Genomic DNA, 8,041 nt, shown 5'->3' with positions numbered 1-8,041 from the left:
CGGCTTCGGCAACCTTGATGTGTTTTGGGGAATTTGGGAGGCTAAGGTTTTTTGTCTCTGGCTGGGTGACTGGGTCGATAAGAAAAAGGTTTCTGCAATACAGTATTTATCATCTTCAAGCTAACGTTAATATTTGTTTGTACAATAGATAAGAAGAGAGATTGGATTGTTTGTATCTAACGTTAATAAATGAGACTATGAGAGTATGCTGGGTAATAAGAGAGACTGAGAATCTTTCTTTCTATCCCTTCTTTTTCTATTATGAAAAGTAGAGAAAAGCTGGAGTAGAGTGGGGGAACGTACTCGGCTTTAGAAGGAAGATAAGAGTGGGGGAACAACTAGAAAATCATGATCTTTTTCTATTATAATAAGATCATGATTTCTTGTAGGTGGCTTCAAAACTGGAAAGTCCTCTCTGCTGCTTCAGTTTTGAAAGTATGGAAGTGGGGAAGACAAGAGACAGTCAGACAGTCACTGAAAGTCAACGGGCTTTAAGGGCCGGGCTGAGAGGGCCGGGCCGTGGGCCGGGCCTAGGCTTTAAACTCTCGACCCTTACCCTGCCTTATGCCCTAAAGGCCGGGCTTGAATGGGCTTTTCTACGGGCCGGGCCGGGCTTTGGCCCTTCGGGCCATGGGTCGCCCATGAGCTTTTTAAGCCCTCGGGCCAAATGATGACACCTACCTCTTGTCTTCTTTCTCTCTTGTAACAGATGGAGTCCCATCTTATATATGCTGTAACCCAGCTAGTTGATGGTAGCTATCAATATATATGAATCAACTTTGAATTTATCAATTTCCTTTTCTTTTGGTTTGCACCCAACAAACTTTCTCTCAATTCAGAACTGATGAACCAAATAAATTTGGCTATGTTCTGATTCACTTTAGCTACAGAGATTGCTTCACCAGGGATGGAAACATTTGGAGAGAGGCGGTTCCTCACGGGTGAAGGACGCGTGTCTCGACTTATTACTATCCTTCTTCTCTTTTAATTCAGTTTCACCAGTCAAATGGTCCTAAAATGCCATGTACAGTAAACAAGCTTAATCTTTTAGAGATCGGTAAATGGTAACAAAGAAAACCTCTACCGGCTAATGAAGACTTCAAGCTTCAATTTTACCCGAGGTCACTTGCTTAACAACGTCAACCCCAACTTGATGTCTCCAAATCTCCCAAGCAACACAATGAGTATTTTAATTTTACGGGGTCTCACATTATTAGAGAGTAACTGAATATGAATTTAATTTTTTAGTTAATAAAACTTGACCATTCTAAGTGTGAGTTCTGGCTACGCCACTACATCCAAGCAAATCCAAGTAACATAAATCCAAGTAGAGAAGTCAAATTCATAAATACTAGCCCCTAAAACAAGCTAATGTTGCTAAGCTTTGCAGAAGCACATGAACAGCATGGGCTGCATGGCACGCAAAATAAGGGACAAAACCCAGTACGCACACGCTTGTTTGTTTATTATGCATTTCCTTGATGCAACTACTCTTCTTTATTTACAGTACCGGACTTTCAATAACAGGGATGGACTTGCACTGAATGATTGAACGTCTACAAACTTCAGCGTTCTTCATAAGAACCTTGAACTTAATGAGTTTCTCAGAAAGATAGATTATCTAACCAAGTGTCTTTTACAGATAGCTGGTTATGGCAATGGAACTACAAGAAGCTTTCATTGTAGCAGCAAGCTGCATAGGCTTCATCTCTGTTTGTAAAGCTTTCGTCAACTTTGTGAGATGGGTATGGGTCATGTTTCTGAGACCCCCAAAGAATCTCAAGGACTATGGCTCTTGGGGCATTGTCACTGGCTCTGCTCAAGGAATTGGCAAAGTGCTTGCCTTTGAGTTAGCCTCCAAGGGTCTTAACCTTGTCCTGATCGATAAAAACCATTCGGCGCTTGAAGCTACCTGCAATGAAATACTTGAAAATTTTGGTGGAAATGTCCAGATTAAGAGCATGGTCATCGACTTAGCCAAATTGAGAGGGGAGGAAATAGCTAATGCCATAGAAGAAGAGATAAAAGGGCTAGATGTTGGTGTTCTGATCAACAATGTAGGGATGGCTTACCCTTATGCAAGGTTTTTTCATGAGGTTGATTTGGAACTCATGGAGAATATCATAAAGTTGAACTTGGGAGCAGCAACTTGGGTGACCAGGGCAGTGCTTCCAGGAATGCTGAAGAAGAAGAAAGGAACAATTGTCAATATCAGTTCTAATTCAGCTCACCTCCCCTCTTTTCCTCTATACACTCTTTTTATTCTACAACCAAAGCGTGAGTTTTTTGTACAATCATTTCAATTCTTTCATGCATGTTTCATCCTTGCATTGAAATTAGAAATCTCTTAACTGCATCAACATGTACTCTACTACTTCCCTCCATTATTTGAATCACATTAGAGGTCTTAAATTCTTTAGTATTAACTGGATCTATTGTACAATTTTCTCTCAACGTGTTTCAGAAAAGCTCTCAACGTGTTTCAGAAAAGCTGTTAATAATTCAATTATTAATTAATCAAATCTTCACCAATATATTTCACTCCTAGACTAGAAGTATATAATCTTTAGGGTTTTTTACACCAACAGTGTCTGAACACTTGGGTGACTGACAATATGGTACCCGAACTTACAAAGTTATCAAAATGGTACCCAAACTCGATTTTTAGTATCTGCGTAATACCTGTGGTTAATCTCCGTCAACAGACTTGTTAAATGAGGCAAAAAGACTTATTTGTCCTCCATTCTCTCTATCGTCGATCTACCTTATAGAGTTCTAGGTGCTGGACTCTCAGTGCCGGTATGATTTGAGATGGGGAAAGATAATATTTCAGATGGAGAAAGAGAGCTAGAACTAGAGAGAGTTTTTTGGTGAATATTATTTTAATTTTCAATATATTCATTTTAGGGTTTGTCAGAGTCAAAAATCTTTTTTACCCTCATTATTTTAACACACATATGTCACATATGGTCAATGTTAACATTGACGTGACGAAAAATCGGCCGTGGGTACTATGTAGATACTAAAAATTGAGTTTGGGTACCATTTTGATAACTTTGTAAGTTCGGGTATCATATTGTCAGTCACCCAAGTGTTCAGACATTATTGGTGCCAAAAATCCTAATCTTTAACACTAGCTTTGGAGTTGTAACTTGTTACTACTGCGTGTCTATTGAAGGCGTCTAGATTCCTTGAAGATGATATAAAACGTTGTTTGCATCATCCATAAGCATAAGAAAAAAAATGAAGTCTAATAGGACCTCTTTCTATGTGGTTATAGTAATCCGTCGTGTACAATGTTGAAACACAGACCCTGATAACAAGCCTTTGATAAGTTGAGTTACTTGATGCTAGTTCTAAGACGCTCCTTGCTAGGAAACCATGGATTATTGAAAACTAAAAGAACAAAGCAGAAAATGTAAAACGCAGAAGAGAATTTAGAGACTACATCTTGTATTGCTTGTTAATAATGAACAGTGTACATTTCATAGCTTTTATAGAGTAGGGATTCTAAACAAATGACCGAACTACCCTTATACTCTTAACACCCTTCCTCAACCATATGCTTGGCTAAGCATAATGGTTGGCACAAAGCAAACAACTAAAAAAAATACAGATGTAGAATCCAATTACAAAACTATTAACCCAAATCAAAAACCCAACTATACTTGATATCAGAAGAGCATCCATCTTGACATTCGGCTATCAAAGGAGGAGAAGAGAGCTTGCTGGAAAATTTCACATATCACATGGGCTGTAGAGCAGCAATATGGAATGCATCCTCGGCAACACATAGTAGCAAAGATGAATAACTAAAAATCCAAATCTGAAAATTGCATATTTTTCTTCAACTGTAAACTAACAAACTGAAAAGCTGTATTTGCTGAAAACTGCATATTTTTCTTCAATCATGAACTAAAAAACTGAAAAACTGAAAAGCTGCATATGCTGCCATAGGATGAGAAGAACCACTTGATGCTTCATTTATATGCACTAAACACTTGCACAAACCAATTGATAATTTGCCTCAATATATGCAGCATTCCATCAGAAGATTACCAGCAGCCCCCATATTTATATATTGGCAACACAATCCAAACCTTAAGAATCTGACTTAATATTGAAATTGCATAACCACACAGCAGCTCATAACCAACTTAACTCCTCTCTAGACTTCTAAATTAAATCCTCACAACTTTGCATATCACCCAAACACCTTAGCAGCAATATGACAAAGCATAACACACAACAAATTCGCAGCAATCATAGGACCATCTCCCAAAATGAACACAACTCGCACCCAAGTCATACATTCAGACCATAATCCAACCCATCACGTCACTTCACCAGTCCACAAATAAATTGAAAATTTTAACTGCTTTGTCACCTTTTCTTTTGGTTGACGGCAAACAAACTTTGACATGAAAAGTAAAATGGAAAACTGATGAAATGATCATAACACCCCAGACTACAGAGGAAATCCATGATTTTGAGTGAAAGATGTGCCAAATCTGAGAGATACTACCAGAGGAGCTAACAAATCTGATGCTAATTGAGTGGGGAGCATAAGAAATTGATAAGCCAAAGCACAATCATGATATCAAACAGAGATAGTCTCAAATCACCATTAGAAATCAAAGCCCAGAATATTCACAAATAATATCCATCTTTCCCCGTCAAATCACCTCTCCCTACTTCTACATCCAACTTCATCGAAGCAATAAAACACAAGGAGCAGAGAGACTAATACCCATAGACTGCAACTAGGTGCCCAGAGAGCAATATGAGGACCAGAAGATGAAGCCAGCGCCAAAGAGATCTCCGAGCAGAGAAGTCGAAGCAAGAGAAGTAGGTGAGTCGAGGTCGACGAATATTGAGAGGCCGAAATCGAAGTCGCTGCGAGGCCAAAGAGAACTGATCGATCTGGAGACGAAGGAAAGCCTGACGATGAAGACGCACTGGACTCCGATGGAGGACTGCTCGGCTTGGCTAGGGATTTTGAAATTGGGGAAAACTGAAATGAGTAAAATCTAAGAGAAAATGCGGAAGCAGAGATAATCAGAAGCACATAGTCACAGATCGTGACCATGGCTCTGATACCATGCTAGGAAACCATGGATTATTGAAAACTAAAAGAACAAAGCATAAAATGTAAAACGCAAAAGAGAATTTGGAGACTACATCTTGTATTGCTTGTTAATAATGAACAGTGTACATCTCATAGCTTTTATAGGGTAGGGATTCTAAACAAATGACCGAACTACCCTTATACTCTTAACACTCCTAGGTCATAGAATCACGTTTGGATATTATTCAGCTCGTCAGAATCTTTGAAACGATGTATCAGATCGTTTCTTTCACAACCTTAGATCAGAGCTAGCATCAGAGCCAGAAGTTGTATATGAAATCTCCAAGTTAATCTTAATTCCAAGCAGTTTTCTTCCCTGCCGTTCAGAGTAGGGTCCTCGCATGTTTAGAAGAGCCTTCTTATCAAAAGTTTAGGTTTCTCATTGAACTACTTTGGGTGAAGTTCATCATTCTGTAAGATATGGACTTTAGATCAGTTATAAACCAGTTATAAACTGATCAATCTGTCTTTCCCTTCTCAGATGGTTGGAAACATTACATAAACATCTGAAGAGTTTGGAATACATGCATATACATATAACCCTTTGATTATGAGTACGTTAATAAATTATGAACTTATGAAAACAGGTACATTTCCATATTCTCAAGATGCATTAGTTTGGAATACAAGCAGCAGGGAATTGACATTCAGTGTCAGGTTCTTATTATCCCCCTTGACACCAGTAGGGATTACAGAGAGGCTCATAACCAATCCATCGAACGCTTGCTTTGCTAAATTTCTCCGGTGAGGCCATCAACCAGGAAGATGTGCTCACATGCTCTGTCATCCTCGTCGCCACAAAAAGTGGAGTCTGCATCAGTTGAGAATATGAACGCAGGTGGATTAATATCATATAGAAGGAGCAGCAGGGATAAATTTCTCTTTATATGTTAGGCTGTTGAGATATAGTGGCAGAAATTTTGAGCTTGAGTTCATACTTTCCAACCAAACATCGTTGTAGTACCATGGTGTAACTACTAACTAGCAAGTTGATTATCGACAGACACAAAAATAGATAGGGAAACATAGAATTTGGGGTTCTGGGGTTGGAGTAATTGAACTTTAGATCTTTTAATCTAATTGTATAGGTATTGTTTGCGATGTTAACTCAAGAAAAAGAAAGAAAACTGTGCAGTGGTTCATATTACGTGTGGCCTCGCTGGATGTGTTACTGAATGCCATCAGTTACAGGATATGCATTCGGATCACAGAGAGGCCAAATGGAGGAGGCACAGATCAAGAAGATGCATCAACAGGAAAATGCCCTGTGAGGAGTACAACTGTACAAGTATGCGAGCATATATGTTTTACTGAGGTTGGTTTTAACAGAGTATAATGTATCTTCCAATGACTCCCATCTTCTTTTTTGTTTGGTTACCTTTTAGACAAGTAATTGAACTAATGAGCAGCTAGCTAGCTACTGTATTCAAGCTATAATTCTATATCAAAGGTGGTTGGATTACTCACCAGCTTATAGCTATAAGTCTATAACAATCCCAAATTATCTTTTAGCTCACACCAAACCTATGCTCTTGAGTTGTCCTAGCCCCGGTAACCTTGATTTAATTACCGCAGTACAATAACTAAGGTCTAAATATTAAAAGAACCAATATGGTCTCTCCAACACATTTACAAATCATGCACAATCGACCTCATAAGAACCAACGTTTGAAAACTCACCCCTAGATTTCTTGAAAGTCTGTATAACTAGCTCGGCGGAGCTGGGGGTGCCTAACAAAAGAGAGAAAATATGTTGTATCACATTTGAATGCACTGCCCCTCTAAATAATGAAATCAAAACATTTGAATGCATAGACGGAAAGCAGCCAAATCATGAAAGCATGCAGATACAAACTGATTGATGCCTCTTGTTTATGTAAGTATATATAAAAACACAGCAAGGAGTAGTGTGAAGATGGAGAAATAAGGTAAACTTGAGCTTTTTATAAAGAGAGAACAATCTAACCCAGTTTCTTTACAGAGGGCTGGTTATGGCAATGGAGCTGCAAGAAGCTTTCATTGTAACATCAATAGGGGAATTTTCATATACACTCAATTTTGAAGAGTGGTTTTAAATAAAATCCATCTAATATTTCTATTTAATAGACATCTAAAACGTATCAATTATGATAAATATTATGTCCTATTTTTTCTAAATTTTACACAATTGCCACCATTCAACTATAAGATATAAATATAATAAATAAGTTTAATTGATATTGTCTTAAATACTTTGATTATGAGTTTTTCTTCTAACACTAACATTTTTCAATCAATTTGCAAGAATCATGCAATTTTCTTTATTTTTATGAAAAAATCTAGATTAAAGGAATTCATTCTCTAATTTATACATAAGGTAAAATATAATATGAAGATACTGATCTAAACCCTAAACCCTAAACCCTATACCTTAACCCTATACCCTAAACCCAATTTTGGGTTTCTTCTTTTTAGGTATATTATCATCATGCCCTACTTAATAGGTACATTAGAAACGTAAACCCTATACCCTAAACCTTAAACCCTAAACTCTATACCCTATACCCTGAACCTATACCCTAAACCCTATACCTTAACCCTATACCCTAAATCTAATTTTGGGTTTCTTCTTTTTAGGTTTATTATCATATCATGTCCTACTTAATAGGTACATTAGAAACGTAAGGAGTAGAGAGTAAAATGTTCTTTCGATTAGGATGAGAAATGATATAATAATATATATACCTAAAAAGAAGAAAATTAATCAAAGAACAATAACGTGTACCTTACAATTAGACATTTTCCGACTCTGTAGAGAAACACCAAATGGGAGCTTAGGAATGAAAAATATCATCCTATTACAAATGACATACTTCTGTATATAGCATATATATATATATATATATATATATATATATATATACACACACTATA

At 37.4% G+C, this 8,041-nt stretch overlaps 2 pseudogenes; both read left to right on the top strand.

Annotated features, from left to right (window-relative positions):
* The first annotated feature begins 1,652 nt into the window (after window positions 1–1,652).
* On the top strand, window positions 1,653–5,863 carry LOC101313477 (annotated as a pseudogene).
* A 30-nt stretch (window positions 5,864–5,893) lies between these two features.
* Window positions 5,894–8,041, top strand: part of LOC101313181 — a 5,533-nt pseudogene continuing 3,385 nt past the window's right edge.

The sequence above is a fragment of the Fragaria vesca genome, unplaced genomic scaffold (genome assembly GCF_000184155.1).
Source record: "Fragaria vesca subsp. vesca unplaced genomic scaffold, FraVesHawaii_1.0 scf0513160_u, whole genome shotgun sequence".
Classification (NCBI taxonomy): domain Eukaryota; kingdom Viridiplantae; phylum Streptophyta; class Magnoliopsida; order Rosales; family Rosaceae; genus Fragaria; species Fragaria vesca.
The sequence above is the reverse complement of the archived record's forward strand: the minus strand, read 5'-3'. Positions and strand labels throughout refer to the sequence as shown.